Source organism: Rutidosis leptorrhynchoides, chromosome 1, assembly GCF_046630445.1.
Source record: "Rutidosis leptorrhynchoides isolate AG116_Rl617_1_P2 chromosome 1, CSIRO_AGI_Rlap_v1, whole genome shotgun sequence".
Taxonomy (NCBI): domain Eukaryota; kingdom Viridiplantae; phylum Streptophyta; class Magnoliopsida; order Asterales; family Asteraceae; genus Rutidosis; species Rutidosis leptorrhynchoides.
In genome coordinates, this window is record NC_092333.1 from 357,546,222 (window position 1) to 357,555,628 (window position 9,407).

Genomic DNA, 9,407 nt, shown 5'->3' on the forward strand with positions numbered 1-9,407 from the left:
AATAACAAGTAAGTAAGTAAGTAAACAACTTAATAATCTACAAGTAATTAAACTACAACAAGATTAAGTAACAAACAACAAAAGATGATGATGATTATGTGATGTTTAAATTCAGTTTTGGGACAAAGAAAAGAGAAGAAAAGTTGTTCATAATACTTACAATCTTTAGAGAAAAATGAGAGAGAAAAGAGAGAAAAGTATGCAAGTAATGTGTGTGTAAAATGAAAGAGTAAATGTGAATGAAGTAAGTAGTGAAATTTGAAAACCAAAACTCCCATCAAATGGCTCTAAGGCCACGTTTTTTCTGCAGAAAATTGGAGGGTGGGAGGAGTCTTGTGGTTACTAGCATGTAAAGATGACAAAAGTTGGGTAAAAGAGGTGTTTACATGGGGATCAAGTGTTAACAAGATTCTAAATGGATGTAACTAACTAGTTACACTTAAGTTTGATACTTGCAAGTCTTAATGGGCTAATTAAGTCCAACTAATAAGTAGGGTGGGCTCTCATAAGTCCATGTACATGTATAAAGCCCAAGTTGTATGCAAGTAACATGTAAATCCACTAAAAGTCCAACTTAAGCCCAAGTAACTAACTAATAGCTTTAGTTAATTAAAATGATTAATAAAATTAATCATGAATGTAAATAATATCTTAAAATATTATTCGTGCAAGTTCCGGGTGTCACAAAGACGTTTCGGGCATTTAAAGTTCAAGTACGGGCAATTAAAGCAACATGTAAATGTAATAACATACATTCGTTTAATCAAGCGTATTAATAATAATAATTATTAATAAATAACGTAGGAAAAACCAGGGTCGTTACAGAATTAGTTTTAGTACTTGTGCCTACTTCGTAAAACATTTATAAAACAGCGCATGTATTCTCAGCACAAAAATATATATTGCAAAAGCAATTAAAAAGGGAGCAAATGAAACTCACCATACTGTATTTCGTAGTAAAAATACATATAACGTCATTTAACAAGTGCAAGGTTGGCCTCGGATTCACGAACCTATATTAATTATATTTATTTATATGTTGGTCAATATTTGTCTAACAATTTTTGGTCAAGTCATAGTGTACCACAATCCTAATGCTCGAGACTAATATGCAAAAGTCAACAAAAGTCAACTTGACCCAAAATGACTTTTAAAATTTATACGTGTTTATTATATAACTTAACTATAGTCGTTTTATATATTTAAATATATTTATTAGATTTTATAATAATAAAAGTCATTTATTAATAAAAATTTATATTAACGTTTATATATGATAAAATATACTTTTATATATCTTAAGTAGTAAAATTTATAAAGTTCACTTAATATCGTAAAACTATAGTGGTAAGTATTATTAATGTAATTATATTACGCGTGGTGAAAAATATCTGTGTATCCCCTATTTATTTGATAAAATAATATTGATCATAATAATAATAAGTAAAAGTTGTATTATTTTGTAATAATAATAATTATTTTTCTATAAAAAAATAACAATATTTATATTTACTAAAAATGTTATTATGATAAAATGATAATACTAACATAATAGTAATAATGATATTTTATAATAACAATGATATTTCTATTAAAATAATAACGACGATAGTAATAATAATCATTTTAACAATAATACTAAAATTCAGTTGACTATAACTTCAAATCCGTTCATCGAAACCATTCGATATCTAAATGAAAAGTTCTTAATTTTTCGCTAGCTTTTCAATGACATGCATATCATATACCCTATCTCAGTAGCATATGTATCTAATTCAGGATTCAACAAACCTATCTAAGGACAATATCGAATGTACAAGCATGCATAATCCTATATACTCAAGCACTAGTCAGGGATACACTATTGATATATAAAAGTTAAGTTATGAGTGCTCACGTATCAATATTGAGATTCAATATTCCAGGAAAGTACGTAGACGCAACGGAGATGATAAACACTAGATTGACCTCACGAGCATACCCATGAACCATACCCATCACCTCCATAGCTATAACCCATAATTTCCTTAGCTTCGACTCATTCAAAAAAACTATTTTGAAATCACTCGGACATCACTCCGTCGTAATATTTTATGTATACTAATAATATCTTGAAATAATACAGAGCAAATATATATATATATATATATATATATATATATATATATATAAATCGATTGAGAGAGTTTAGAGAAATATATTTTCAAGTTTCTATGAAATAATGAAACCTATTGAATTCTATTTATAATAGATTTTTGAATTATTAAAGTGAATTATTAAAGTATGAATTATTAAAGTGAATTATTAAAGTATGAATTATTAAAGTGAATTATTAAAGTATGAATTATTAAAGTGAATTATTAAAGTATGAATTATTAAAGTGAATTATTAAAGTTAAAGTATAGTAAAAGTATAAAAACTATGTATGTATAATACACGTATAAATATATATAATATTAATTTAAATCGTTATATATATTTAATGAAATAAAATATATATATCGTTATATTTATTATACTGGTTAAGTAATGAGTTGTCAAAAGTGATTCTAGATATTTATAAAAGTTATATACGTTTTAATAATAAAGTTCTTTTTAAACTGAAAACGTTTTTGTACGTTTGAAAATAGATTAATAGAATATTATGAAAACCAATTCTCCACTAGCTTTTGTCTAACTTTCGTAAATGACACTTTTTATTTTTATTTATAAATAGCTTTACAAATTATTCCGAATATCGTTAAGAGGAATAGATTTTCTCAAATCATAGTGGACCTCTCAACAGAGACTTGTAATCATAATTCAATGTTTCTGATAATTCAATCATTTGATATATTTTTTTAATTTCGTCGATAATCATATTGAAACAAATACGTTCATATAAAGCATTATATGTTTAAATACTTTGTTGACATTTTCAATTTATAACATATACACATATACATACATATTCATATATGTTCATTTAATGGTTCGTGAATCATTGAAATTTGGTCGAGGTTTAAATGAATGTATAAACATAGTTTAAAATCCTTGAGATTTAACTTAACAAACATTACTTATCGTGTCAGAATAATATAAAGATAAAGTTTAAATTTAGTCGGAAATTTCCGGGTCGTCACAGTACCTACCCGTTAAAGAAATTTCGTCCCCGAAATTTGATAGAGGTCGTTATGGCTAACAATGAGAATGTTATTATGACGATTATGAAGTTTTATCATGTTTAAGAAGTATGGATAAAATAATTCGATTACTCGAAGCGTATGAGGGAAGTTATCGTAAATGAAGGAAATAAGATTATAGTGATTCGTCATATCTTTTGACGTCATCACAATTAATCTCCGAATTTAAAGAAAATCTTTGTAATCTATGTTGGATTTGATGCTTTGGTGATTAAGGAGATTATGATTCTCTTCGAATTAATACGATAATCCATCTTGATTTCTCTGTCGGGTATTTCACTATAAATCCACCTCCTTCGTTTTCTTACAACTCACACCTTCTATTCTTTATCCCTCAACTCATATTTTAAAGTATTTGTCAATATGCTTCATCCAGTACTGATTCTCGATATACTCCTCACTTTCATATCTGTCATTCTTCTTTTTCATCTGCCTCCGGAAGAATCTATTTACTTCTACTATACTCTCGGTTTTATAGTGTTTTTAGTTCTTCCGTGTCTTTATATTGCTATATGCATCGATATATAAGGTTTATAATTTTTGGGTGGTTGTTGGGTTTTATATCTTCCCTTATATTTCAAAGCCCATGCTTTTGTCTTCTATAATCATTGACATCCATAGTTAATGCTCCCTTCTATTTGCTGCGATTTATACTCCAATTTCTATTTTGGAGTTTTGTCCTTTCGTTTCTTCTTCTTGCGATTAAGCAACGTTTGTAATGGTCCAGTTTTCGCAGATATTAATTTCAGAATGAACATAGTTAATGTTCTAAGAAGGAAATGGTAATGGCACGATCTTGATTTGTTAATTTACCAGAATACCCTGAAAAGACCGAATCATCAAGAAAATATATTCTTGATATTTTTAGAGATTAAATAGAATACAAGAGTCATGTAACATGGAACATGATGACGGCATGGTCTGTGAATCGTCATGTCCCATTAGAAACTCAGCATGACTTACTTTAATATAATCACGTTGATCAAGTGTCATTATATTATACTAACTCATTCTTCAGTTCCCAACACTACTTCAAAACATTCATAATTTAAACTCGAAAGTTTATAGAATATAGAAACTAATAGTTTCTTATATGATGTAACACTGATAGCGCAAAGAGATAAATGACTTCAGATAAGATTAGTTGTGATAATATCTTCAGAAATATCGTGGATATTTATAATGAAAGATATGATAATATCTTAGAATTTCTAATATTGATGGATGATGATGAAGATTTGTCTGTAAAGGTTTAGAATAAAGAGTAAGGTATTCGTTAATGACTTTAGTAGGCACTGAATCATTTGGATTCTTTGAAGGTAGATTTAGTCTTTGTGATTTGTCCACAGCCTCCTTCATAGTCTGTTCAATCCGTTTTCCAGTTCCAAGCCTTCTCTTTTTCTCTGCTTTACCACCTTACTATTCTTTGTCATCAAACTTTTTACTGTTAAGCTCGTTTACAGTTTTTGATGCTTCGTTAGCATTTCAAGAACTAGTTTGCAGTTCAAAATATTTTTCAGAACTTCACATTCAAAGTATGTAAGTCCAGGAGATAGACGTTTTACGTACACATATAACTGTTGGCGTAGACATGCTGCGAGATTTCAAAATACTGGTTACTGTTTTTCGATGATTCGTATGACAATTCTCGTTACAAGATGCGAATGAGTAAAAGATGTGATTTCACTAAATATAATGATTTTTCGAAAAGTCAAAGATAATTGAAGTTGTTGGTAAGTTTATTGCTAAGGTGGCGAGATATGAAAGGTCCCCAGTAACGATGACGAAAGGGCAACGTATCTATCGAGGCTATAATAAGACTAGTCCGACTGAAAATTCAAAGTTGACTTGCTGGAGCTGTGACAAAACTGTCTACTTTAAAAAGGAATTGAAAAGTCATTTTAGCTAATAAATGCCAAAGGGTCTGACACGGATACGCGTCGAACTATGACTTTGGCTTCGAGAGCTTTTTAGGTACATAAATGTGGGTAATATGTGGTTGGATCATCATCATCTCGATTGTTCATTGTTTGAAGTGTCTTCAAAAACTTCGGAGAGTTTGAACACAGTTTGTAATCGTTAATATACATATGATGTTCTAACACAGTTTTGAAGTCAAATTATAGCTTTGAAAGATGTAGGAATCTAAGAGTGATGTCTTCTGTTAAATCATGACTTGGATTTTGATTTGTCAAAATCAGAATGCGTAATCAAATTTGGGTGAGAATGGTTGTTTTGATTTCTATACAAGAATGTATATTGTTGTGAGATTTTGGGTGTATAGTTGATGATTTGCTTAATCAGATTCGAAAAATGTAACATATTAATTGTGAATTTATATATCTCTCGGGTATTACTTACCCGTTAAAAAAAAATTTCACAATTAATATTTTGTACAACAAAATTTTATTACAGTCTTTATGAAAATATATATGTGCATATTTTCTTCAGATGTAACGTAGATTTAATGAGTTAATATTAAATTAAACTCATTTGATTTACGGTTGAAACTAGAACTGAATAATCCCTAAAGACTTTAGAAATTACATAACTTTTACTGAGTATTTATTCAATAAAATTGAAATTATGAATTAATACTTCGTTATTTGTTGGTGTTTGTAACCCTTACACCATATTCTCTAAAGCCACTACTCGAGCGCGAAGCTCGTTGACTTCTTCTATTACACCGGGGTGATTATCGGTTCGGACGAGCGGATAAATAAAATCTAGAATTTGATGTAGTATATAATCGTGACGAGATACTCTGTAAATGAGAGAGAAAATGGTGTTTCGGACCGGTTCGCCGGTAAGTGCTTCAGGTTCATCGCCAAGAGGGCAATGTGGTGGATGGAAGGGATCACCTTCTTCCTGTCTCCAATTATTGAGGAGGCTACGAACATATCCCCAATTCATCTAGAATAGATGATGGCTAATTGGTTGATCCATTCCGGTCACACTGCTTTCGGAGCTTGAGTGGGATTCCATATCGGAATTCGAGGGACTTGAACTAATGACAAATTCCATTTCGTTCGATTGAATAAAGGATTTTTCGATATGAAATGATTTTTCGGCTATCGGGTGGTATTCTAATTACATAGAATATCTATATATATAGCGCAAAAGATTTCGTAGATTACGGAGGAAATTACGGGATATGTCAGACAAAGTTTACAGTAACAGATACGCTAAGATATGGATTAGCAGATACGCTAAGATATGAATTTTGTCTATACACTATTCATGCAATCAATGCAGTAAGACGTGTCTAGACTAAGAATGATAAGCAGGCAATTTCCGACAAAAATGATAAGCAAAACTTTTGACATGCAGACACGGTCGAAGTCCAGGCTCACTAATGCATCCTAACGACTATCAGTTAGACACACTAATGCAGACCTGGTTCGCTAAGACCACCGCTCTGATACCAACTGAAAGGACCCGTTCATATACATTATAAACGATTCACAATAGTTGATTACATCGCGAGGTATTTGACCTCTATATGATACATTTTACAAACATTGCATTCGTTTTTAAAAGACAAACTTTCTTTACAATGAAAGTTGACGGCATGCACACCATTTTATAATACATCCAACTATAATTGGCTTAATAATAATCTTGATGAACTCAATGACTCGAATGCAACGTCTTTCAAAATATGCCATGAATGACTCCAAGTAATATCCTTAAAATGAGCTAATGCACAGCGGAAGATATCTTTAATACCTGAGAATAAACATGCTTTAAAGTGTCAACCAAAAGGTTGGTGAGTTCATAGGTTTATCATAACAATCATTTCAACATATTAATAGACCCCAAGATTTCCATTTATAAATATATGTACACTCGCAAGTGTATAAAAGTATTCTATAAGTTGTAGGCACCCGGTAACAAGCCTTAACGTTCATGTTTTACCCTCTGAAGTACACCAGATCAGGTGTGTTTAAAATAACCTCGAAGTACTAAAGCATCCCATAGTCAGGATGGGGTTTGTCAGGCCCAATAGATCTATCTTTAGGATTCGCGCCTACCGTACATAGACAAGTAGTTTAATGTTACCAAGCTAAGGGTATATTTCTGGTTTAAACCCACATAGAATTAGTTTTAGTACTTGTGCCTACTTCGTAAAACATTTATAAAACAGCGCATGTATTCTCAGCCCAAAAATATATATTGCAAAAGCAATTAAAAAGGAAGCAAATGAAACTCACCATACTGTATTTCGTAGTAAAAATACATATAACGTCATTTAACAAGTGCAAAGTTGACCTCGGATTCACGAACCTATATTAATTATATTTATTTATATGTTGGTCAATATTTGTCTAACAATTTTTGGTCAACTCATAGTGTACCACAATCCTAATGCTCGAGACTAATATGCAAAAGTCAACAAAAGTCAACTTGACCCAAAATGACTTTTAAAATTTATACGTATTTATTATATAACTTAACTATAGTCGTTTTATATATTTAAATATATTTATTATATTTTATAATAATAAAAGTCATTTATTAATAAAAATTTATATTAACGTTTATATATGATAAAATATACTTTTATATATCTTAAGTAGTAAAATTTATAAAGTTCACTTAATATCGTAAAACTATAGTGGTAAGTATTATTAATGTAATTATATTACGCGTGGTGAAAAATATCTGTGTATCCCCTATTTATTTGATAAAATAATATTGATCATAATAATAATAAGTAAAAGTTGTATTATTTTGTAATAATAATTATTATTATTCTATAAAAAAATAACAATATTTATATTTACTAAAAATGTTATTATGATAAAATGATAATACTAACATAATAGTAATAATGATATTTTATAATAACAATGATATTTCTATTAAAATAATAACGACGATAGTAATAATAATCATTTTAACAATAATACTAAAATTCAGTTGACTATAACTTCAAATCCGTTCATCGAAACCATTCGATATCTAAATGAAAAGTTCTTAATTTTTCGCTAGCTTTTCAATGACATGCATATCATATACCCTATCTCAGTAGCATATGTATCTAATTCAGGATTCAACAAACCTATCTAAGGACAATATCGAATGTACAAGCATGCATAATCCTATATACTCGAGCACTAGTCAGGGATACACTATTGATATATAAAAGTTAAGTTATGAGTGCTCACGTATCAATATTGAGATTCAATATTCCAGGAAAGTACGTAGACGCAACGGAGATGATAAACACTAGATTGACCTCACGAGCATACCCATGAACCATACCCATCACCTCCATAGCTATAACCCATAATTTCCTTAGCTTCGACTTATTCAAAAAAACTATTTTGAAATCACTCGGACATCACTCCGTCGTAATATTTTATGTATACTAATAATATCTTGAAATAATACAGAGCAAATATATATATATATATATATATATATATATATATATATATATATATAAATCGATTGAGAGAGTTTAGAGAAATATATTTTCAAGTTTCTATGAAATAATGAAACCTATTGAATTCTATTTATAATAGATTTTTGAATTATTAAAGTGAATTATTAAAGTATGAATTATTAAAGTGAATTATTAAAGTATGAATTATTAAAGTGAATTATTAAAGTATGAATTATTAAAGTGAATTATTAAAGTATGAATTATTAAAGTGAATTATTAAAGTTAAAGTATAGTAAAAGTATAAAAACTATGTATGTATAATACACGTATAAATATATATAATATTAATTTAAATTGTTATATATATTTAATGAAATAATATATATATATATATATATATATATATATATATATATATATATATATATATCGTTATATTTATTATACTGGTTAAGTAATGAGTTGTCAAAAGTGATTCTAGATATTTATAAAAGTTATATACGTTTTAATAATAAAGTTCTTTTTAAACTGAAAACGTTTTTGTACGTTTGAAAATAGATTAATAGAATATTATGAAAACCAATTCTCCACTAGCTTTTGTCTAACTTTCGTAAATGACACTTTTTATTTTTATTTATAAATAGCTTTACAAATTATTCCGAATATCGTTAAGAGGAATAGATTTTCTCAAATCATAGTGGACCTCTCAACAGAGACTTGTAATCATAATTCAATGTTTCTGATAATTCAATCATTTAATATATTTTTTTAATTTCGTCGATAATCATATTGAAACAAATACGTTCATATAAAGCATTATACGTTTAAATACT